This window comes from Pleurodeles waltl, chromosome 2_2 (genome assembly GCF_031143425.1).
Source record: "Pleurodeles waltl isolate 20211129_DDA chromosome 2_2, aPleWal1.hap1.20221129, whole genome shotgun sequence".
NCBI lineage: Eukaryota > Metazoa > Chordata > Amphibia > Caudata > Salamandridae > Pleurodeles > Pleurodeles waltl.
This window is the reverse complement of record NC_090439.1, coordinates 69,935,617-69,961,991: the sequence shown is the minus strand read 5'-3', so window position 1 is coordinate 69,961,991 and position 26,375 is coordinate 69,935,617. Positions and strand designations below refer to the sequence as shown.

Sequence of the window (26,375 nt, the reverse complement as noted above, 5' to 3'; positions counted from 1 at the left end):
TTCTTAGTTAACACCACAAAATATGACTCTTTAGCACGAGTTATACAAACTCACAGATAGACAGTACATCAAAGAAGAGATATTACATATGAAGAAGACAGGTCATCCTACCACTGTAGATTGGATCCAAATGGTCTAGATATAGGATTTTTAGGAGTAACACGTCCACCCACTGAGTGTAACAGCTATTTAGTAAATCCTTTACCTCCAGATTGTGTCTGTAGGCCAGGAATTAGGCCCAGATTTAGAGTTACTGGATCAATCTTTTCCCATGATGGATGGCATTCTGATACTGAATTTTCCTGTAGGTTTATCTCTTTATGGAAACGTGTTGATGTTAGTCAAGATGAGATAGGGAAGTGTACACATAACTGGGGAAGAAACATTTCATGGTACATTTGGATAGATAGCACAGTTAGTCCTCAGAATGTGACTAGACAAACTACTTTTTCTTTATGTTTCAGATGAAATGGCACTGTTGATGTAGGCCAAAATATTGGTTGTAAGACTACAATAGATAACGCTGACATGCAGGGGGGAACCTCCACCCTCACTGACTATTATTGACAGTGTGGAGAATTATTGAATGCCCAGTTGCCACAAAACTAGGGTGGATTCTGCTCCACTGTGACCTTGGCTTGCTCCGGTTTTGGTAATTCCTGGAATTAAACAGACACCTTTGCATGAACACCCCATGAGCCTTCCAATGACTTTTATATATCATAATTGAAGGGGAAAAACACTGCAGAGTATTATGGTGCAAGCAATTGGAATGACTTTCTTCAGGAGTACTGTTTGTTTAATGATGCACAGTTGTTCTTTGGACGCATTCTACATTTGTTCAGAATAGGTAACTGCTCGATGACTGCTAATAACCTGGTGGGAGTTTCTGAAGTGCGTCAGTCCTACAAGGAAGGACTTGAAAAGGATGAGCTGCGAGCACTGAGAATGATGGTAATGCAGCACCAATATGTACTTGACCTTATAACTGCCAATGCAAGAAGGGGTGTGCGAGAAGATTGGAACTGCGTGCTGTACTTTCATTCCAGCAAATGATGTGAATAATTGAACTTCAACAGAAGCCATACAGACACTGCATAATCTACAAACAAAAATTGTAGATGAAGGAGGTGCCCCAAATAATTGGTTTAGTGGGTGGTTGACATTACTGCCATCCTGGATGTTAGAACTGTTGGGAGCGTTGTTGCCAGCTATTGTAGCCTTATTAAAAATATATTGTGTTGTACAGTTGATCCCAGCATGTTATAGAAGAGTAGGTGTTTTTAGTTAGGTCACCAACATGTGTAATAGATTCTCAGGGTACTGTATATCATCTAGTGCCAAATACAGACCAAGGTTTAGATTCAATAGTTGAAATATCAACTAGAGGGGCAAATGTTACAGAAAATGTGAAATATGAATGGGAAAATATAACACAACAACAGACAGCAGCAGAGAGTGCTACACAGTTGTATGTAGTAAGAGAACATTGTAGGCCCAAATCGAATACTGACCGAATAAGGTGAAGAGTTCACTTGAGGACATAATGGAATAAGTAACTTGAATGGGTTGCAGTTAAAAGCCAACTCATGTTTAGTAAGCATTATGGAATTTACAGTCTTAACACACAGGCTCACCGGCACAAACTTTGTGTTTTCAAATAATTTGTAACCTGATTAGACAATGGGGACAGGAAATTTAATTAGTTCAGACTACACAGAGGTTTTAGGTTCACAATGCTAAAGCATGCATGTGACTAAATATGTATTTACTGCAAATATGCATGCATTCAAGAATGAAGAATGGTTAGTTTGTTAAGCATTGTTAAAGACACAAATGCAGAATATGTAGGGGATTAGATCATAGTTTAGAGTTATGAGGTGTTTTAATGGTTTTCTGTTTTCAGTCTGTAACTGGCAAGTCAAATATTTTGTGTTCTGCAATAAAATATTTGTAGTAGTTTAGGTTAATGTTTAGTGTCATAGGGTCACATGTGGCATGATGTTTTTCTCAACTAATGTATAACTATGTAGTGATTCATTATTTGCTGCTTTGTAATAAAGCATTGTGTTGTTTTGTATATGAGGACCTGTCGTCTATGCAACACCAGATTGAGACTGGCTGCCTGCCTATGTAAGGAGGGTTGATCTCCCTGTCGCGACAGGAATGAGCTGTTATTCCATTGCCAAAGAGAAGTCTGTCTGGAGTTTTTGTAGTAACCTGCAACAACCTCCTTGATTTTTTTTTTTTAAGTCTGAAGGTAACTCTTTGACCTGGATCAACCTGGCTGTTGTATCTGACCCACTTTCCATTGCTGTGGGCCTTACAACCTACCTTTGATCCAGTCTAGCGCAACCAAATGCCTGTAAGTGGAGCTTTGTGCTCTTAGCACTATTTTTATTTGAAACTCAAAAAATGTGAACTTCAGTTTCCCGTATGGGATTTGTGTTATTTTGGTGTCATTTTGTTCATTAAAATATTCTCTATTTGTATACATTAGAGATTAGGGAGTCTGGGTGTGATCGGGCAACCCCGATCACTTCCTTGACAACGGCCGTCGACTCCGTGTCGGGTTTCCCCGACACGTCAGAGCCGCGTTCCCATGTTACCATGGGAACGCACGAGGCGTCACTACCGCGTTTCCCTGTTTCCAGGAAAACGCTTGAGCCCTTCCGGACCGCGGGAGGTCAAAAGGCATCCGAACGCGTCGAGAAAGAAGAAGGAGGAGTAAACGACGAAAGAAGGAAGGAGCGAGGAGAAGGAGCAGGACCACAGGAGACGACGGAGCAAGGGGCCGACAGCAGAGGAGACGTGGAGAACGAGGCCATAGAGGAAGGAGCACCGGAGGCAAGGACCAAAGAGCCCAGCCACGATCCCGGAGGGTCGTGGCTCACAAAGGTACGGTCCCTCCTAGGGACAAGGGAAAGAAACGCTAAAAACCCACCAGGGAAGGGAACTGGGGAGAGGTGAGAGGGGAAAAGGAGGGGGTAAAGGAAGGGCACAGTCTCGTTAAAGAGAAGAGAGACTGACTATCCTGACCTACCTGGGAGCACTGTGGGGCACCTAAATGAATCACAGGCATTTTTGTGTAGAGACAGCGCACGGGTGAATGCACTCTCTTTCTATCTCCCTACTTACCCTTTCCCTGCTTCCTATCTAAAGAGAAAACCCCAGAAATACCTTTATACTTACCGGGGCGTTTTTCTGTTTATCTTGCCGGTACCTTCCTGGAGCCACCCCGAGTTCTCAGAATCCACGAACCTAGAGGAAGAAGAACGACAGAGTTAGAAGAAGAGAAACTAATCGGGTTACGCCATAACAAACTGAACTCTTGGTTTTGAAACGCCTGGGCAAAGAACGAATATAATAATAAAAAAAACCTTACTTAGCATACTACCCGATCTCCGTCTGGTTTATACCGTTCAGCCTGTCACAGTGGTGTCAGAAGTGGGATTTAACCGCGACGGCTGAGGAAAGGTATAAACAATGAGTGAAAGCCCTAGCCTAGAGGACATGATTAAACAGCTGGCAGAAGGCCAGCGCCATTTACAGCTGGTCTGGGAAGCTCACCAGCGAGAGGCCAAGGAGGATAGGGAGGCCTTGCAGTCCGCTCTAAAAAGTCAGGCCACCATCTTGGCGAATAACCAGCTTGTCCATGAAACGGCCATGAAAAAGTTAACTGAGACCATAGCTGCCAGTAAGGTTCACCCTAATGTCCCCAGTTGGGTTCTACAACGCTATCAGGAAGGGGAAGATCCGGACTCTTTCTTTACTAACTTTGAACTGGTCGCTTCTTCAGCTCAATGGCCCGAAGACAGATGGGGACAATACATTGCTCCTTTACTCACCGGTCTTATCCGGGCAGCTTATCAAGCAGCCAATCCAGACGGTACCACGTCCTACAAGGACATAAAAAAGAGCATTTTGGAACGGGTGGGCCACGATACCGAGTACTATAGAGTAAAGTTCCGTAAAGTCAAGTGGGGACAGAATGAGGACCAACGAACCTTCTACTTTAGGGTTAAGGACTTGGCGCTCAAATGGTTGGGACCTATAGCCACTAACCGAGAGGATGTTATCAAGACAATCATCCTCGAACAATACTTGGACTCCTTACCAACCAGTACAAAAAATTGGATAAGACAACATCCAAATGTGGATACAGACATGGCTATAGAAATGGCCTGTGCGTACCACAGGTCCACTGACGTGAGATCACTACAACCCCGGCCCACTCTCAAACCCCTCACACCTCCAGCAAAGCCCGCACCGAGATATCCAGTAGAAGACCCCTTTCCACGAAAACCAGGGGAGGGTCATCCAATACCAGGACCCCAATGTTTTAACTGTGGAGAATGGGGACATATAGCTCGCATGTGCCCCAGGAAGACAGAGGGGGTGGAACCTATGGAGATAGGAGTAACGCGACGCAGGGTCCTATGTACTGGGAAAGGGGACACCAAATTTAAACAGACTTTAAAAATCAATGGTCACCTCCTCTCTGCCCTCATAGACTCTGGATCTAGTCAATCGGTCATCCGACAAGATCACATAGACCCGGTGGATGAGAACACCAGCCCAAGAGTTACCATTTGCTGTATACATGGCGATAAGGAGCAATACCCCCTTACAACATTAGAGTTAGAGTGGGGGGAATATAGAGACTTTCTTCCCATGGGAGTTATGGATCAACTGATTGAAGAATGTATTGTTGGCACAGACTATGTGCATTTTCAACAACTCTTAAATGGTACCCAAAATCAGAAGGAGAGCCTCGAATGGTGGACCGAGGCTCCTTTTTCTTATAGCCCCATTGAGTGTCCCCCAGATTGTAGGAAACTTTCCCGTCTGGAAAAAAGAGACGGAAAGGCGAAGTTTCGAGAGGTTAAAGAAACCCGTCAACCCATAAGAGTGATAGCAGAGAATTATAGAGCACCCATCAGTCTCCGCCAACAGCAGAGAGAGGACCCTACCCTCACTCATGCTTGGAGAACAGCAAAAACTGAAGAAACCGACGAGGTGGGTCCCTATTTCTTAGTACAACGAAACCTTCTGTATAGGGTAACCACTACCAGGGCAGTGGAACGCAAACACCAATTGGTAGTCCCAGAAGCTGATAGAGACCAAGTACTCCTCCTAGCCCACAATCAACCGGGAGGGGGCCATTTCAGCAGAGAAAAAAACGAGGAATATCTCCTCCGGAGGTTCTACTGGCCAGGGGTGTTTGCCCACATCAGGAAATATTGTACGCAATGCCCTAGATGTCAACTCACCGAACCAGGCCGACCCCGGAAAGCACCCCTCCTACCTCTTCCCATCATCGATATCCCGTTTAGTAGGGTGGGAATGGATCTAATTGGACCCTTACTTCCCTCATCTAAGGGACACACTTATATACTGGTTATCGTAGACTATGTAACGAGGTACCCCGAAGCCATTCCCCATGCCAGCATGACGACGAAAACGGTAGCACAGGCAATGATAACGGTATTCACTCGGACAGGGTTTCCCCGAGAAATACTCACTGACCAGGGTACGCCCTTCATGTCCAACCTCATGAGACAGATATGCAGGATACTCGGAATTACCCAAATCAAAACTTCAGTGTATCATCCACAGACAGACGGGCTCGTGGAACGATACAACCGGACTATTAAAACTCTATTAAAGAAAATAGTCGACGAAACGGGGAGGGATTGGGACCAGAAACTGCCCTTAGTTCTCTATGCCATTCGAACCCACGAGCAGTCCTCAACAGGACATAGCCCGTTCGAACTGGTGTTCGGAAGGCAACCCCGTTCCCTTTTAGATATGGCCATCGAGACCTGGGAGGAAGAAGAGGAAGAGGAAGGACGACCATTGTTAGAATACGTCCAAAAGCTTAAATCACATTTACAAGACTTATGGGAGAATGTACGACAACATCTGGAAAAGGCCCAAGAGACTCAAAAACAATATTATGATAGGGGAAGTAAATTGCGTAAATTTCTTCCTAATGATCAAGTCTTGATTATGAGACCCACGTCTGAACAAAAATTGTTAGCCAGATGGCAGGGGCCCTATAGGGTTATTAGAGCAATCTCCCCTGTCATCTATCTCTTAGAACTAAGTGTCAACCCCAAAAAAAAAACAAATTTACCATGTGAATCTCCTCAAGAAATGGGAAGCAGAGGATGAGGTTAGCGAGACGGTAGCAATGGGCCGTCTTGTATCTCCCATTAAGGAGGTAGAGATAGAAATGTTTCCCTTTGTGGATCAACCAAAGGAAAATATGCCCTGTATCAACACTTCTCTGCCAATGTCCAAGAAGGATCAGTTGTACTCCCTGTTAACCCAATACCCACAGATTTTTTCAGACATACCTGGCAGAACTTCCCTGATCTATCACAGAATAAGAACACCACCAGGGCAAACTGTTTGACTACGACCTTATCGTATTCCAGAGGCTAGGAAACATATCATAGAAGAAGAAATAGTAAAGATGATACACTTAGGAGTAATTGAGCCCTCTGTCAGTCCCTGGTGCTCTCCAGTAGTTCTGGTCCCAAAACCTGACGGAACAGTTCGCTTTTGTATTGACTTCCGACAACTCAATGCAATCTCTATTTTTGACTCTTATCCTATTCCCCGTGTGGATGATGTCCTGGAGAAGCTAGGAAGAGCTAAATATATGTCTACATTGGACCTCACTAAAGGGTATTGGCAAATTCCCCTTTTCCCCGAAGATAAAGAGAAAACAGCCTTCTCTACTCAATCCGGTCTTTATCAATTCACAGTGCTACCCTTTGGTCTCCACGGAGCCCCGGCAACCTTTCAGAGGTTGATGGATAGGTTATTAAAACCCTTCCACTCATTCTCTGCAGCCTATCTCGATGATGTCGTCATTTTTAGCAACACTTGGCTAGACCATCTACACCATCTCAACCAAATTTTGACCACACTGACAGGAGCAGGGTTGACGGCTAATCCTATGAAGTGCATATTAGGGAAGACTGACATATCATATCTCGGCTGTAAGATAGGCAATGGTACTCTACAACCACAAATGACTAAGATTGAAGCAATTCAAAACGCGCCAATCCCAAAAACGAAAAAAGATTTGCGTTCTTTCCTTGGGTTGGTGGGTTACTACCGTAGATTTATACCGGGTTATTCCACTATTGCGGCCCCCATTACTGATCTATTATCCAAACATCACCCCAACAAGTTGGTCCCTTTTTCAGAAAGTCAGTGGGCTAGTTTTGAACGTTTAAGATCCTCTCTTACCTCGGAACCGGTTTTGCAATGTCCTGATTTTTCTAAACCTTTTCATCTGTACACGGATGCTTCTAATGTGGGCCTTGGGGCGGTGCTCGCGCAGCGTGACCGGGACGGTAGGGATCACCCAATTGTGTTTGTCAGCAGGAAAATTCTTCCCCGGGAATGTCATTACCCCACCATTGAGAAAGAGTGTTTGGCCATTAAATGGGCGGTGGAGAACTTGCAGTTTTATCTCCTGGGTAGACCTTTTCTACTGTATACCGATCATGCGCCTCTTTCCTGGCTTGCCTCACATAAGGATTCCAACTCTAGGATTTTGCGCTGGTTTCTTGAACTACAGCCTTTTTCCTTCCAGGTCTGCCATGTCCCTGGGTCGCAACAAGGTCCTGCAAATTACTTGTCCAGGTTTCCCTGCTCTACTCCGGTCCTCGAGCAGGACTTCTCTTGGGATGGGGTATGTGATCGGGCAACCCCGATCACTTCCTTGACAACGGCCGTCGACTCCGTGTCGGGTTTCCCCGACACGTCAGAACCGCGTTCCCATGTTACCATGGGAACGCTCGAGGCGTCACTACCGCGTTTCCCTGTTTCCAGGAAAACGCTCAAGCCCTTCCGGACCGCGGGAGGTCAAAAGGCGTCCGAACGCGTCCAGAAAGAAGAAGGAGGAGTAAACGACGAAAGAAGGAAGGAGCGAGGAGAAGGAGCAGGACCACAGGAGACGACGGAGCAAGGGGCCGACAGCAGAGGAGACGTGGAGAACGAGGCCATAGAGGAAGGAGCACCGGAGGCAAGGACCAAAGAGCCCAGCCACGATCCCGGAGGGTCGTGGCTCACAAAGGTACGGTCCCTCCTAGGGACAAGGGAAAGAAACGCTAAAAACCCACCGGGGAAGGGAACTGGGGAGGGGTGAGAGGGGAAAAGGAGGGGGTAAAGGAAGGGCACAGTCTCGTTAAAGAGAAGAGAGACTGACTATCCTGACCTACCTGGGAGCACTGTGGGGCACCTAAATGAATCACAGGCATTTTTGTGTAGAGACAGCGCACGGGTGAATGCACTCTCTTTCTATCTCCCTACTTACCCTTTCCCTGCTTCCTATCTAAAGAGAAAACCCCAGAAATACCTTTATACTTACCGGGGCGTTTTTCTGTTTATCTTGCCGGTACCTTCCTGGAGCCACCCCGAGTTCTCAGAATCCACGAACCTAGAGGAAGAAGAACGACAGAGTTAGAAGAAGAGAAACTAATCGGGTTACGCCATAACAAACTGAACTCTTGGTTTTGAAACGCCTGGGCAAAGAACAAATATAATAATAAAAAAAACCTTACTTACCATACTACCCGATCTCCGTCTGGTTTATACCGTTCAGCCTGTCACACTGGGTTTTTATTGCGTTATGTTTTCAACTTTTTAACTTTTTTGGTACTTAGAAATGCATATTTTCTTAAGTTAAGCCTGCCTGCTTTGTGCTATACCTACCAAAGGTTAACTCAGGATTAAATTACTGAAATATCTACTGGATCTAAAAAGAATAGTGACATTATTGCTTGTAGTGGACTACCAGCCACCACAAATAATAATCCAATTTCTCAGACACTTCAAATAGCTAAATAGAGTACAATACACACCTGTGTTACTACACAAATTTGACTCTACAGCAAGCCCTGGATGTCACCAATGTCTCTACACAAAACCTGATTTTCTCCATTTCACAGTGTTCTGTCAGGGTATATAGGCATTTTGGATGCAAGTGGAGAATGTAGTTGTGAGATTGTTGAGATAACGATACTGAACTAAGCCCACCGATGGCATTCTGGGATTCACTGCAAAGGTAGCTGCCCCTACAGGAAGACTCAACACTCTATTATTGACATAAGGGAAACAAAGGGAGTCAGTGGCCTGGCCACTAAAGTTAGAGGCAATTGTTGAAAGATGCAGCATACTTTAACCATTCTGCTGGCACATTTGCATCAATGCAGCCTGCACCAAGTAGTCTGAAAGGTACATGGTGCCCTTTCAGAAGCTATCTTGTCAAACAATCAAAGGAAGTAGCTCAAGTGGATGGTCAGTGATCATTGTGATTGGTTCTCGTTATACATATTATTTGTCAACATGGCGAAATGTGAAATTGGAAATCAAGTGGTATTTGCTAACAACAAGTTCCAAAAAAGGCATAACGGTAGCAGCAGATTTACAGCTGTAAATGGGGTTGTGGCCGGGGAATCAAATTGGTAATGCACTGTAGACAGGTTCTCTCTGCGGTGCTTTTGTTATCCGTCTCTGTAGTGTCACATCCTCCATCATCAACTGCGCTTGAAGTCAGATCAGCGGGCCTCAGTGATGAGGGCGGGCCGGTGGCACAGGCTGCCAGGAATGAATATGGGCCAGAACTGACAGACCTCATGTCTCGGGTCTACATGCTGGGCAGCACTGACAGTTGGGACTGGCACAGAACAGCCACCAGCTGTGCCATAGTGGGCCAGCTCATCCACAACAGCCTAACCCTACCTATGGGCCCGAGTATTCTCCAGCACAGCCAACAAGTGATTGGTGTGGAGGACAGGCAATGAGCCGGTGCTGCAACTCCTCTCCCTATGCACCCTGCTGTTGGCCCAAATACCTGGTGGACTGGGGAAAATGGGGCCTTTATTCTCCCAAGTAACTCCATTGGCATTTTGATTGCTCCAGTGGCACTTCAAGCTTGAGGTAAGGAGGGGGCAATGGTAGACAACTGAAAGATGTAGCTCCCCCTAGCTGTGCACAGTTGAAAACAGATTGTCTCACCTTTCTGGGCTTCATTGTCAATTCCAGCCCTCCTGCCATATGACTAGCACCTCACTCTTCTCCCCAATAAGCCACTGCACTTCCAGAGACCTGCTTGTGTCTAAACAGCCTGCCGGATTCCTCGCTGTTGCAAGTGGCAGCCTAAAGGTCCAGGACACAGGACAGAGGAGATCACTTCGACAAAGTGGGCCTGGCACCATGCTGCGGAGTCAGCACAGGTACACTTTGAGGAAATAGGACTTTGGAACACTTACTACCTTGGTCTACCTGCTGAGTGAAACACTGCTCTGACTGACTGGGCCTTCTGTGTTGGCACCTGATACCGACCACTCAGTGCACCGTTGCAGTCTTAGGCGGTCATTATGAACACGGCGGTAAACACAGCTGACCGGCGTGGCGACGGTGAACAGAAGACCACCATTGACGGTGAACAGAAACCCGCCATATAATGAACCAAAAAATGGATTCAGGCAAAAATCACCAGTCCACCAGTCTCTGCGAGGACCTTGTCGGCGGAAATGCTGGACCTCCCACCCTGCCACCCCCGAGCACACCCACACCCCACCCTCCAAATAATGATGCACAAATCACCTCGGCGGTCAGTGGAAGCCGAACGGCCATTGGCGGTGCACACTGCCACGAGCGCCAAGTGGACCCAACAGTAAGAAGTGCACACATTGGTCAGAAACCCACACACCTGACACACATCCACAACATCATAAAACACTCACAGACACACCCCACAATCCTTTGCAATGAAAGTAGGCCAACGAAGACAGAGATCACCAGAAGCAGACACCGAACGCCACGATCCACGATACTCACACCCAACCACAGAAGAGCACCATCATCAAGATCCACACCAGACACCACACACGACACTCACTATGGCACCCCCCAAACTCCACTCTTCACAGAAAGGGAGGTAAGGACCATGGTGGACGAGATCCTGAAGGTCGAGCCACAACTATTCGGGTCTCAGGTGCAGCACACACCCATCGCCAGGAAGATGGAGCTATGGCAGACGATTGTCAACAGGGTCAATGCAGTGGAACACCATCCACGCACCAGGGACGACATCCGCAAGAGATGGAAAGACCTGCAGGGGAAGGTCAGGGCCATGGCATCCAGGCCCACATCCCTCCCCCTGTGCACAGCCACCCACCCCTGCAAGGAAACACAATGGCCTATAACGCCCACAATGCACCTCCACATCCTAAGCTGAAAGCAATGCTAACCTCACCAAAGCATCCTTCATGGCCCCAAAGTGTGCAAGCTGCAAAAAACCACCCAGTCCCCTGCCCCCCATCCGACCATGCAAATGTAACAGACATGTCCATTTCCCCCAACAGGCACCACCACCCATGCCACCCTGACGGACAGGACAAGGAGTGGCAGTGCCCCCCAGGGAGACAGAGGCACCTCACAGGACACTGGGGATGGAACCCTGGACACTGATGAGGAGGCTGGCCCCTCACACAGTCCTGGACTGTCACCATCCAGCAGCCCCACCCAGGATACCACTGACACCCCTACCACCCAGCCAATAACATCAGGCTAGGGCAACCGTCCCCACATCTGGATATCCAGGCCACAGACTGGTGGAACAGAGGTACAGAGGCCACAGTCACCCCCTACTAACAGGCAGGAAGAAGATGGCCCCAGTACAAGTGGTACCGCCAGACTTGTGCAGGGGACACAGGCACAGAGGCCAGGCCCAGTGGAAGGGCATCACTGGCCCAGGGGGGAGGTCACAGGATGGATGCTGCAGCCCAGGAAATGATTTTGGAGGTCCTGGGAGCCTACCACCATCCCCAGGACAGATTGGCCCAGATGGTGTCCACCCTGGAGCAGAGTCAGAGGATGCAGCAAGCACACCACCAAGAGGCCATGGAGCAGTGGAAACAGCACAATGCCACAATGGCCAGCATAGCAGGTGTGCTGCTGCAGCTTGTCCAAACACAGCCTGAGGCCCACACAGAACAGGAAGCCCCCACTACAGCACAGGAGGCAGACCGGACAATAAGAGCATCAGCAGCAACTGCACATGTACTACCCTCTGAGGAAACACAGGGGACATCCATCTCATCCCCTACAGGCAAACAACAGGCACCGAAACAGACCCTCAGGCCAAGATATGCCACACGAACACCTGCCAAGAACAAGGCCCGCTCTAAGAAGTGACTCTGCAAAAAACTGTCCACTACCTACCCCACTCAGTCAACCACCAAACAGTGCTACCAATAATTAAAAACTCATGTAAGCATGGATGGACCAAACAATACTGCCAACAATGCTGCCACCATGTTGCCATTTTGGATAACCACCATTGACCCACTGGCATCACAGTAATTTGCACATATTTATCCCTGCACCAAATAATGTGTGAACAAAGTGAAGTATGTATGAAACTGGTTGATAACTCATGTATTTGTACCTGCGTAGCATGAAATGCACCACTCGCCTTACATGTTGTTGTGCCTAAATATGTCTAGAAACAATACAGTGAATTGTTTGCTGTCCTATGCAGACCTGGACACAGTGGCAATAAATATATTCCAGCCCCCCCCCCCTTGTTGACAAGGCACAATGACAGTATGATGCACAGACACCAATTTCATCCAATTGTCCCACATAGTTACTGGAATTAGAGTTGTATCAGTTGGGTCCTGGAATTTACATCTTCCCCTTCCTCATCATCACCATCACTCTTGTCCCCTCTCTGAGGAAGATGGTCTGGATATACAGCACCCTCCTCCTCCAAGAGGGGGATAGAATTTATCACAGCCACGTTGTGCAGCATGCAGCAGGCCACCACTATTCTACAGACCTTTTCAGGCCCATAGGCCAGCGAACCGCCAGAGATATGTAGACAATGAAATCTAGCCTTCAGGAGACCTATTATGCGCTCTATCACCCTCCTAGTACGTCCACGGGCCTCATTGTAATTCCTCTCTGCATCTGTTCCAGGATTCCTCACTGGTGTCAGGAGCCAAAGCAAGTTGGGATAGCCAGAATCACCTAGAAAAAGGTGCACAACACAACTTTAAAAGACAAGCCTCAGAGGTAGGCAGGCTGCCTCTCTGCAAGGTGGCAAAAAGTGACAGAAACACCTACCTATAATCCACCCTCTGTCCTCTTGTAGTTGTTCCATCTTCTGTGACACACTACTGTTCCTCGGCACAAATGAATAATGGACTGAACCAGGGAACATGGCATTCACATGTGTGAGGTACTGGTCTGCAGTACACACCAATTGAATGTTCATGGAGTGAAAGTTCTTCCGGTTTCTGTACACCTGTTCACTTACTCTTAGGGGAATTATAGGTATGTGGGTGCCATTGATGGCACCTATCACATGGGGTATGTTGGCAAAGGCATAGAAGTTCGACTTGATGGCAGGGAGGTCAGTACTTTGGGGAAACCTCACATAGGACTGCAGGTGTTGTACAAATGCATTCAGGAATCTTGTCAGTATGATGCTGAACATTGGCTGTGAAAAAACCAGCACCCATGCCCACTGTCACTTGAAATGAGCCCTTGGCCAGGAAATGGAGTGCAGAAAGCAACTGCACTTCAGTAGGGATGGCATGCTGATTACAATTTGCCAGAGTCAGTGCAGGATCCAGTAATGCACAAAGTTCAAGAATAGTTGCACGGGTGAGTCTGTAATTGATAATGTTGTTATGCTCCACCATGGTCCGCAAATCCATAAGTGGTCTGTACACCGATGGGGCCCTTCCTCGCCACAAGGATCTGTACCTAGGGGGAGTTGGAAACATGTGTGAGGAACACACATACATCGGCACACATTGTCAGTCATTGAGCTCTGCTGGCTTGATTGTCGCGACAGAAATGCATCTGTTCCAGGATTCCTCACTGGTGTCAGGAGCCAAAGCAAGTTGGGATAGCCAGAATCACCTAGAAAAAGGTGCACAACACAACTTTAAAAGACAAGCCTCAGAGGTAGACAGGCTGCCTGTCTGCAAGGTGGCAAAAAGTGACAGAAACACCTACCTATAATCCACCCTCTGTCCTCTTGTAGTTGTTCCATCTTCTGTGTCACACTACTGTTCCTCGGCACAAATGAATAATGGACTGAACCAGGGAACATGGCATTCACATGTGTGAGGTACTGTTCTGCAGTACACACCAATTGAATGTTCATGGAGTGAAAGTTCTTCCGGTTTCTGTACACCTGTTCACTTACTCTTAGGGGAATTATAGGTATGTGGGTGCCATTGATGGCACCTATCACATGGGGTATGTTGGCAAAGGCATAGAAGTCTGACTTGATGGCAGGGAGGTCAGTACTTTGGGGAAACCTCACATAGGACTGCAGGTGTTGTACAAATGCATTCAGGAATCTAGTCAGTATGATGCTGAACATTGGCTGTGAAAAAACCAGCACCCATGCCCACTGTCACTTGAAATGAGCCAGTGGCCAGGAAATGGAGTGCAGAAAGCAACTGCACTTCAGTAGGGATGGCAAGCTGATTACAATTTGCCGGAGTCAGTGCAGGATTCAGTAATGCACAAAGTTCAAGAATAGTTGCACGGGTGAGTCTGTAATTGTTAATGATGTTACGCCCCACCATGGTCCGCAAATCCTTAAGTGGTCTGTACACCGATGGGGCCCTTCCTCGCCACAAGGATCTGTACCTAGGGGGAGTTGGAAACATGTGTAAGGAACACACATACATCGGCACACATTGTCAGTCATTGAGCTCTGCTGGCTTGATTGTCGCGACAGAAATGCATTATTAGTTTGACATAACATCATCTTGACCACAATGATAGATCAGGGCTTATTAGGTGATGTAATGTTAATTGTCACATGCCTATGGGTGTTTGGGGAACAGTAGGGCCTGCATTGTGCGGATGGGAGTTTTATAAATACGTAGTTTTTGCCAAAATGTCTGCCCATGTATTCCAGAACTGTCGTTGTGGAAGTGACCTCATACCGCTAGTGGTTGGCGTAACAGCGTAAGGCGGTGTTTACCACTGTGCCCAAATTCATTGGTTAACATGGATATCAATGGGGATTCCTAGCGTATCATGATCGCTGCCGGCGGTGACGTTGCACACCGCTGCGGTGCTTACGCCAACTCATTAGCCCAACTTCACTTGACTCCCTGATCTCATGCAAGCAGGTACTCCACTGAGTGTACTTCTGTGTCCTGCCTCTTGTCATGGAAGTGACACGTGTTTCAGGGGAAAGGTACCTGGCCTTCACCCAAGAGGAATTGGAGCGGCTCGTGGACGGGGTCCTGCCCCTGTACGCCAAGCTGTACAGACGGTCAGAAGTACAGGTGAGCAGGAGGATTGTGGGCCATTGATGTGTGTAATGGTTGGTGTTGGCAGCAGACATGTACGCACCTCTGACCCTGGATGGGCCAGAATTCCTGACATGCTGCATGTGTATGTGCTATTAGTCCATTTGTACTGTCCGTCCCATAGTGGATGTATGGCCAGCTGTATATGTTTTTCCAGGGCCTGACCTCTGTGTTACTTTTTTCTGTGTGTCCCTTATAGGCAAGTGCCCACCAGAAGAGGGCACTTTGGCATGCCATCACTATGGAGGTGCGGAGGTGGGGGTCTACAACCAGCGGAGCACCCACTGCAGGAAGAGGTGGAAGGGCCTGCGGCGCTGGGCGTGAAAAATCTGCAAGGTCCAGCTGGGGAAATCCTCCCAACAGGGAAGGGGTGCCCATCGGGCACTGACCCCCCCTTATGCTACGCATCCTGGCGGTGGCATACCCAGACCTGGATGGGCACTTGAAGGCTGCACAGCAGTCACAAGGGGGTGAGTACACATACCATATTTTTGACCCTTGATGGATGTGTGTGTGTGCATTCAGGTTTATGCTGCTTAGTTGCAGGGACTCTGACTGATGCCCATCTACATTATGGCCCTGTGGGGAGTAGGGGTGTTTTTGTCAGGTCTCCTACATGTTGCGTCCTTAAGTTATTTGGGGAATGGCTGTAGAGCAGGGTTCTGGGCACTAGTCAGGGGCATTGCCATGGGTATAGCAGTAGGTGCTGCCTGTTGGAGGGTCTTCTGGGTGGGTGCATGCAAGAACCACCACTCCATTCAGCTATTTACAAATGTCTCTGCTTTTTTGTCTCCACATCCCTGTTCTCTTGTGTTGTCTGTGTACATCAGCATCATCTGGCAAGGGAGCTGAGGCACCGGCGAGTGGGGATGCAGTGGCCCACGGATCCTCGGAGGCAGAGTCGTCCGACGACAAGGGGACCAGCGGGTTGGAGGGCCAGGGTAGTACCACGGGGGAGGCAACTACCACTGGAGGTAGTGACTCCGATACCTCCTCCGATAGGGGCTTACTGGCAGTGGCGGACCCTAGTGGGCCCACCCCTACTCTGTCATCTTCCACCACCCCCATTCCATCACCACCCTCCCATTTGCTCCCCACCGAGTTGCCCATGCCTACTCACACAGAAGGGTGGGCGTCTCCTTCACCCCAGGCACTACTTCCCCTGCCCCAGTCAGCCCTGCTGCCCTCACGGAGGAGGCTATTGACCTCCTGAGAACCATCTCTTGTAGGGCAGCCAACCATAGTTAATGCCATCCAGGGGCTAGCATCAGAGATGCAGCAGACCAATGCCTATCTGGATGGCATTCAGGGTGCCGTGTTTGGCCTACAGAGATCTTTTCAGGCTCTGGCCTCCTCTTTGACAGCAGCCAGTGTCCCCGGTCATTCTGTCCCCCCCCCCAACCTCCTCTACCCCTTCCAGCACCCCACTCCCTTCACCCGTCCACAGCACACAATCTGACACGCAGGCACACACCTCAACACACAAGAAGCACACTTCCAAACACAAGCACCACACCTCCCACCACAAGCATTCACATAGCCAACATACACATGCACACACAGCAACATCCACTTCCCCCAGTGTGCCCACCTCTTCCGCCTCCCTGTCTGTCCTCTCAACATACACACCCCCAGGCACTGCACCTTCACTCACTGTTGCTGACACTATTCCTGCAGTCACCACAATAGCACACATCCATACATGCACCCCAGACACCACACCTGCACTCGCCACAACTACTTTAGTTGACACATGCAGCACACTCACCAGACTTGCAGACACCCAAACAACATACATTCACACTGGCAGCCTGTCTTGTCCCACTGTGTCCACCCCTTCTCCTCCCAAAACACTCAAACGCACCAAAACACCCACCCATCACACATCTACGATACCTCAACATACTGTCCAGTCACCTGCACCCACAACACGCACACCTACACCACTTACAACCACACCCTCTACCTCCACTCCCACACCTTCCTCCAAGCCCAACCCAATTGCACCAAAGAAACTTTTCCTCTCCCGTGCTGACCTATTCCAACTCACTGGCCCACCCCGTCTCGTCCCTAAACGTGCACACCTCCTTGCCCTGTCCACTCCTTCCACATCACAACCCACCCCTGTCCGCCCTTCACATTCCTGTGCCCCTTCCCCAGAGAGAAAGAAGCTCCGTGCTGAGTCTATTCCATCTGGCTCCACCCGGTCCAAGCACACTCCCCCACCTTCCAAGGCCAAACCCAAACCCCTTCCACCTTCTGAACACAAATCTAAGCCCCACCCCTGTCACAAATCCCCACCCCCACCAACCCCTGCCCCTGTTCCCTGAGGTGCCTGGATGCCCCATTGTTGACCCTATGAAGTGGAGTCCCGTAGCACTTGTGGGAGTCAGGTTGGGGCCATTGTGGCCCATGGGACTTCTACTATTATGGACTGGCCATTGGTCTTATTTACAAAATAAAAAGTTAATGTGTGGCCTGTGTTTTCGGAGGCACACTCAGGATCCCTGGTCTCTCGTTTCATTGTTTGGGGGTGTTGGGCACATGTATGTACTTTGGGCAGGTTGGATTTGCCTTGTGTAGGATAAGTACCTCTTGCTGTGGGGTGTATGGCTTGTGCTGCTGTGAAGGGTTGAGGGAGCGTTGCAGGGTGGGTGGAGTGGGTGGGTATGTAACTGTGCCTTTTCTTCCCTTGTTTCGTAGGTTGCAGTACTTACCGTTGTCGTCTTCGTCGGCGGTCACGGTCGTGGAGGTATATGACAAGGAGAAGCGCTGGCATGATCTGCAGCTCTCTACCCATCTCTGCTTCGGCGTATTGTGTGAGCCTCCCGTGAGTGTTTCCTTATATTTGGTTTGTTTCCGCCTGGCTTTGCGTAGCGGTGGTTCCCGCCCCGGAACTGACGGTGGTCTAGTGGTTCATTATTTGATGGGTGGGTTGGGCCTTTCCGTCTGCCTGTGGGTGGGCTCTGCCGTCATTGTCGGCACTCCTCTGCTGGCGGTGGGTGGTTTTCAGAATGCCTGTGTTTCAGTTGGTTCATTATTTGGGGGTCCGGACGCACCTCTGTTTGCGGTTTTTACCGCCGCCGCCAGCTGTGCGGTGTTTACCGCCATGTTCATAATGAGGGCCATAATCTGCAAGGTCAGGATATTTGTAGTACGGTCACTGTCTGCTCCCTTCTCAGGGTGGCTGGTATCAGGAAGCGTGCCTGTCTGAAGCTATTTGCAACGCATCACTCTGTTTGGATGCCCTTACACCTGAGCACAGCTCCCTTCCCGCAATCTTGGGGTTATGCTCTATTCATTTCATTCCCCCCATCCACGTGACTTATAAGAGCATCTGGAACGAATTGTCTGTTCTGCATTCACCTGCCTGCTGGTCTCCTAAATATATAGATCAGTGTTTCCCAAACTGTGGTTTATGACCTACTGGTGGGTGGCCAACTGATTTTTGGTTGGTCACAAAAGTATAAGCAATAAATAAAGATGCTTTTAAGTTGTGTCTTTATATTTTTCACATTCATTGTGCTTCAAAGACAGGGGGCAGATGTCAGACTATGTCTTCTTCAAATTGCTGCCTATTTTTTGCCTTGGGGATTGGTGTTTACAAATTCCTCTCACTTTACAGACAGAGAAAGAAAAGTAAAGTTAATTACATGACAGTCTTGCTGGGGTGCAGGGAGTGTGAAAGGGAAGGCTGTAGGATGTAATTTTGGGTAAACGCATTCAGCAGTCAGAAAATAAAAAATAATTTTTTTTTATTCTGAACTGTAATAGAAAAAAGGTTTTCATAGGATTAAAACAAATCAAGAGACTTTAGTGGGTGATGAACAATTGAGAACTATTCACTGAAATCAGATATCCACACATTATCATTTGTGTGCAGTATAGTTTTATCAGTAAAAACTGCATGTCAGTGCAAACTTAATAGGCATTTCAATGGAAAATGTGGTCTATTAATGCAGTGCACTACCACACAATGCTTTAGTTACATAAAAAAAATTATCCGCCTCATGTCCATTAATGCTAGGTGGGTTGTGAATGTCTGTTCTAAAAATGGGGTTGTGGCTCTAGAACCTTAGCTAAGCACTTATCTAAATAGAACTATTTCTGGGGGGCAGAGCCAATATGGCGGCGAGGTCGGAGCGTCATTGTGGAGCTCTGCTGTCAGGATCAAGCCGTGAGGGGCTGGTACCGCCTAGAGCATCTACTGCACCACAGGAGCGATGTCCGGGACTCCGGAAACTGAGGAGAGTACCTCGGGGACAGGGGGAGCCCGTGGAGTGGCGAGTTGCTGGACGCAGCCCGAATCAAGATGGCGGCTATGTGAAGTGTGGAACAACATAGCGGACGAGCCGGCTTCAGCAGGGGTGAGTGAACCCCACTGGGGCCCCCTTTTCCTGGTGGCGACTGGAGCTTTGATAAGCCACCCCCTCCCCAGTGTGGTTGAAGGGAGAAGGGACTGCCAGAAAAGGACCTGCGCAGTTGCTGGCCTCGAACTGGCAGTAGGCCTGGCCGCTCATGGGAAGAGGGGAGGCGGAACACGCACTTCAAGGGACACGACCTGGGCCCGGGAGGACTGCGGAGGGGAGCCGGCAAGGGGGCGGCTAGAGAAAGGACTGCCACTGAGTGACACTTGGTGACTAGTGTCTCCCTGAGAGTTTGATGAGCATGCGGGTCCTTGAAGACCACGGGACGCGCGTGGAGGCAAAGAAAGCATGTGCATCAGGATGTGTAGGGCCCTCCCACTCCTGGTCTTGGAAGCGCGGAGTGCCAAAGAAGCACATGGAGAAGGAGCGATGATAGAGGACAAAACGCGAGACACCTGCTGCCTTACAGCGCAGCACACACACAGCAGCTCAGCAGTAGGGTGAGCACGGGCCTGCCCGGGTGGGAACCGAATTGAACACCTGAGAGAGGGGCCAAACGCTGATGAGAACCGGACAACAGCTATAGGGCCAGAGGAGAGTTCACCAGAGAGAGGAAAGATAAGAAAATAAATGGGCCCTCTTAAAGAGCATATAAACACCGGCAGAGCCACACAGTAAAATGCATACACAACCTCTGATGCGCTGAAGGAGACACTCCTAGCGCTGGGCAGTTCGGACCGATGGGCCACCCCTCCTGCCGACTGAAGCCCACACCCCTGAAGTGGACCCACAGGGCGGAAGGAGTGAACATTCTAAGTGCGATCGCAAGTGAAGGGGTACTCCTGGAGTAGAATAAAGGGCGGAAGCTACGCAGGCTGATTGTATATGGCTTCACCCGTGCAAAAGGAATTATGGTGACACAACGACAAAGTAAGAAGGAGGGCAACTAGAAGGAGCTCTTCGCAAAGACCCTGGCGAAGAGGCAGGAGCAAACCCCGGGGGTAGCATCAGAAGATAAAAGACCCAGCGATGACAAGAAGGTGGAGAAAGATACCACCCCAATAACGAAGTAGTGTCTGGAACATTTGTTCGGGGGACTCCGAGGAGATATTGCTAATCTTAGACAGGAGATTGCCACTACAAGCAAAAAACTCAAAAGGGAAGTAGCTGAACTGGAACAGAGAGTGGATACAGTGGACCTTTGCCACGACACGCAGGCAGAAAAACTAGATCACCACAGACAGGAACTTCTCACTGTCCAAGAGAGCAATCATGAACTGCAATACTGTCTGGAAGATCTCAAGAACAGGTCAAGGTGCTCAAACATTCGTATAAGGGGGGTCCCCATGCAGGCGACACAGGGGCCACTGGAAGACTTTGTGACATGCTTGTTTCGGTACGTTACCCCAACACTCAAAGACCAAGAGATAATACTGGACCGCAAGCATAGAGTGGGCCAACGGTTTCAGGCTCCTGGCCAACCACAGGACATACTCAAATGACTTCATTACTACAAACAAAGAGAACAAATCCTTGCCGCGGTCCGTGATTTGAGTACAATAAACTTTGAGGACCACAAAATATACTTATATCAAGATCTCTCACCATTAACGTTGCAACGCCGACGAACGCTGAGACCCATCACAAGCCTGCTCCAGGAGAAGGGAATTTGTACCTAATGGGGTCAGCCCTTCAGACTGCAATTCATCTTGCAAAATGAAATTCGCATTATTAGGACACTGGAAGAGGCAGAATCTCTCCCGGACATGACTGAGGCCCTGAGCCTACCTCCCCCTAGTGACCCTGATTGAGCGCCACAAGAGGAAGTGGGGGGGCCGGAACGCAAGACTCGACAATGTAAAAGTAGAGTCCATAAACCAACCGACAAGGAAAGCCGGAGGGAGAGAGCAGTCCTACTGTGCAAACTACAGCATCAGGAATGTACCGCCAACAGTGAAGTAGAACCGTAACACCAAATGGAGTGGACATACATGGAGGTGGTCAGGGGCGATACGGATGGGAGACCACCCGTCCTGCCTCTTCGCGGTTTCTTTTCTTCCGCTTGGGCACCACACAAGGGAAGATCGGGCTCCCTGGATGGACATATATCGACACTTATGAATGATGTAGGTGAGCAGATGAGATGATGGCAGAGCCTCCACAAGGTGGAGAAAGAGGAGACAGAGAATGAACTGCTACATGAAGGTGTACCCCCCCAAAGGACATGGTGTAGCTCCCAGGCCAGGAGCTAAGTTACTGTTTGTTTTTTTGGTTTGTACTGTTTACTGCTATGTTACAAGCCGCATCTGTTTGTTGGATTTTTGAAAGAACACCGCTGCACACCACTTCCATTAATCACGGGCCAGACACCCAGGGCACCCCCATGCTAAACACTCCCACACACATGCATGTCTTTTGAAGTAATTAGTTTCAATGTCCCTTAATGCTCCAGTGAAGAGGCGACCCTCTTCTCACATCTCAGTGAATCTAAATGTGACCTATGATTACTACAAGAGACACATTTGCTGCGAGCAGACTCGAAGAGGCTGAAATCTTGCTGGTTCGACCGTCAGGTTCACTCCTCGGGACCGGTGAAGTAGGGAGGGCTGGCGATATTACTGGCTACACAATTCCCCAGGAAAGTGTTAGGCATCCAGGCGGAGAGAAGTGGTAGGCTTATCTCCTTACAAATAGACATACATCGGTACAGTCACGGTCTGCACGATGATTCTTATCTTTGGCTGAAGAACTTGAAAGAGCACCCTGTCTTCTGCTGATTCTGCTGTTTATGAAGGGCGACCCTTTCTAGTAGCCACGATGCTGCTTGACAGGGAATGCCTAAGCAGACCATACCCTCCAGAAGAAGTCCCAGAGGAAAAAAAACCAAAAAATGTGGGGTAAATCTGTACACAGGAACTCCTGAAAAAGAGGAAAAAACAAAGAATGATAAAAGGTAAAACTGGAAAATCTCAATCAGAGCAACAGGAACTGGAGAAAAACACGAAAAACAGGAGCGAGGATCACCACCAAGTGGAAGTGTTTGCAACTCAAAGAAGATCAAGACTGAATGACTTATATACCAGGAGACAGGAAGTGAGAAAACAGGAAAAGAGAGCAACACCATCTTGGATTGGGAAAGGCCCATGGAAAAGAATAGGAAAAAAGGTAGCAGTATAAAAGAAAAGAGCATGCTGGGAAAAAGGAACACAAAGAAGACAACATGGAGACCAGAAGAAAGAAAAGGCGAAGTGAACAGAGAAAAAGAAGAGAAAACGGAAGAAAAGAAGAGGAGTGCCCCTTCACCAGGCAAGAAGATATGGCGGGAAAATAGTTAAGGGCGGGGCGACCGGGAGCACGAAACATGCTTTTCGAAACGCGCTGTCACAGAAATGTAAAAATGCAAACCGCGGATAGGACGGCGCTCCGATACTCGGAGCAGCGGCCTGACCGCGGCTGGAAAAAGAGACGCTGCAGTTAAACACGGCGTCACAGGTACAACATGACAGTGGCGGTTATATATGGGCCTAATGAGTGACAAGAGGGGTTTCTCTGAGAGGCCATTGGCCAAGTACTCACGACACAGGACTCTGACATCCTTATGAGGCAACTTTAATGTGGTTCCTGATACCCTCATGGACAGGTCAGCACAACGCTATGGGCAGACGGGAGCATACTCTGTGGGCTTTCGACACTGGTTACAGCAAGGGGCACTAACAACCCAGCATGGCGGGAGTACATATTTTTCTCTGCTGCACACCAGACATATGCAAGACTTGACCTCTTTTTGGCCACGTCTGGCCTTCTACATACAATCACACAGACAAAGAGAGGAGCAGCGGCCCTCTCCAATCACGTCCCAATTACACTGCGGTCCTGAGACGGGGACTTAGGTTATGGAGACTCAACACTAAGCTCCTTACCTATGCAGAGGTGTGCACAGAAATAAGAGACATGACTACATCTTATTTAGACCTTAATGACATACCAGAGACTTCAGTGGTTGGGGTATGGGAAGCACTGAAGGTCGTAGTGAGGGGCCAATTTATAGCCCTCGCAGCACGTGCTAATGCTCTCTGAAAAGAGAAGCATCATCAGTTAGAAGTAAGGGTAAAAAAACGGAACAAAAGGCACAGAGAGGCGGGCACCGGGGAGGCAAAACGTCAGCTAGGAGTGGCAAATAAAATAATTAAGGGCCTTAGATATGGACGTAGCGGAGCATGCCATGTTACGCACCCAGCAGATGTACTATGTGGTGGGGGAACAAAGCGGGACGACTACTGGCCCATAGACTACGCACTCAAGCCATACAACGTTGAGTAACCGAGATTCAAACCAAAAAGGGTGCTGCCATCACAGCAGACGGGTTAAATCAGCAGGAATTTGAGGAATTGTATGCCTCCCTTTACACACCATAGGGAAGGGATGCAGAGGCAATCATAGGCTATTTGGATGCCATCCCCCTGACCCGGCTTTCAAAGGCAACAGCTGACGCACTAGACACAGACATCACCCCTACTGAAGTTTTACCAGCTATACGCCGCCTTCCGGTGAGGAAGGCTCCAGGACAGGATGGGTTTGGGTCAGAACTCTATAAACTTTTTGGGACCTCCTACTGCCCATACTGGCATGACTCTTCAACCATTTCGCGGCACCGGAACACTTACCCCCTTGATGCAAGTAGGAACGATCACGGTCATTCCAAAGACTGGGCGGGATCCAGCCCTCTGTTCCTCCTATAGGCCTACCACGTTATTGAATGTGGATGCAGAACTCTTTACCAGTGTCCTGGCAAGCAGGCTCAGCCCCTACATGCAGACGTTGATAGACCACAATCAGACTGGGTTTATCCCGGAGAGGACTTGTGCCGATAACACTAAACAGCTGTGCCACCTTTTGGATGCAGTGAGCCCACATACCATCCCTGCTGCTATCACTTGACACAGAGAAGGCCTTTGACTGAGTTCTTTGGGACTTCCTGTTTGCGGTCTTACCTTGCTATGGTCTAGGCCCGAGATTCTGCAAGTGGGTGAGGTGTAATTATACCTCCCCCAGGCTAGAGTGAGCATAAACGGGGGCCTATCCACCATCTTCCCTATAACCAGAGGGACCAGGCAGGGCTGTCCGCCATCGCCCTTGCTGTTTGCCCTCTATATGGAGCCCTTTGCGGAACACATACGGCTAAGTCAGATAATTCATGGCATCCTGATAGGGGGCCGAACCCACAAAATTGCACTATATGCGGACGATGTCCATCTCTATTTGTCACAACCGGAAACATCCCTTTTAGTGGTGCTAGGGGAACTGAGCGCCTTTGGAGATGTGGCTGGCTTTATGGCCAACTTATCTAAATGCTCCATCCTCAACTGAGCAGTATCGGAAACAGACGTAGAGGTGCTGAGGCCCACCCTGTCTTTTACGTGGGCTAAGCAAGCAGTGAACTATTTGGGCTTCCAGATCTGCACTACCCTGACCACTACAGCACAACGTAACTACAATACCCTGCTGGGTGAAGCAAAGGATGCCCTGACCAAGTTGAGAGGCTATGAACTCTCATGGCTAGGTCGCATAGCAGCCATAACAATGACGCTCTTACCCAAAGTACTGTTTCTCATGCAATGCCTGCCGCTGCCTCCTCAGAGCAGGGTGTTAGACACTATGCAGAAGTTAATCTGGGAATATATTTGGACCGGAAAAAAGGTAAGAATGGCGCAGATACAAGCCTATCTCCCGCAGGCAGAGGGAGGACTGGCGGTTCCTCATTTGGCTAGTTATTATCAGGCTCCCCAGTTACGTTATCTATTGGGATGGTCACAGGAACGCACCGAGAAGCATTGGTGCTTCATTGCCCAAACAGTGGCTGGACAGCACATTTGGAAAATCCTGTGGCTCCACAAGGGTATCGACCACCAGGAGTCTATATTTCTCCTGTTCTACGGGCTACGATGGACACCTGGGACACGGTGCAGACGTGTAAGGGCCTGTCTTCTCCCATGTCTCTGCAAATGCCGATTATCGGCAATCCTGACTTCCCCCTAGCTCTCACGGGAACCTCATTCCAAGACTGGCAGGAATCCAATTGTAAAATGATTGGAGACCTCTATGACACCCAAGGCATTATGGATTTCATTCAGTTACAGGTGGTGCATGGCCTCCTGCAAAAACCTTACTGGCAGTACCTAGCAATCCGACACTGGGTATCCTCTCCAGAGATTAGACCACATGCGAGTAGACCGCTCTTCCCCTTTGAGAAATGGCTTTTAACACGCACCAATGATACGAAACTCATATCTGATATATATGGCTTCTTGACTACACCGTTACTTTTACTGCAGATACCGGCGAAGTGCAGATGTGAAACGGAATGTGAGCACTCCTTCACAGACAGGGAATGGCGGGATGTGTTACACCGAGCTTGTGTGACAGTGAGCAACATGAACAGTAAAGAATTATTTTTGAAAATTGCATACTATTGGTACTTCACACCTGTTCGGGTAGCTGAGTGGCGGAGGGGCGTCACAGACCGATGCCGGGAGAACTGTGGGCAGCTAGGCACGTTGACGCATCTACTGTGGCATTGCCCCCGAATAGCCTCCTTCTGGGATAACATATTAAAAGTTGTTGATGAGATTTA

General features: G+C 48.8%; 1 long non-coding RNA gene across 1 annotated transcript in view; it reads right to left on the bottom strand.

Annotated features, from left to right (window-relative positions):
* LOC138272982 (uncharacterized) overlaps positions 1-26,375 on the bottom strand; it is a 113,329-nt gene that overhangs the window by 25,962 nt on the left and 60,992 nt on the right. Inside the window, exons 2-3 of the long non-coding RNA XR_011200272.1 lie at positions 8,393-8,461; positions 3,193-3,261 (exon numbers count right to left, since the gene is read on the bottom strand). This is a non-coding gene — a long non-coding RNA (uncharacterized lncRNA). The remainder of the gene's footprint in view (positions 1-3,192; positions 3,262-8,392; positions 8,462-26,375) is intronic.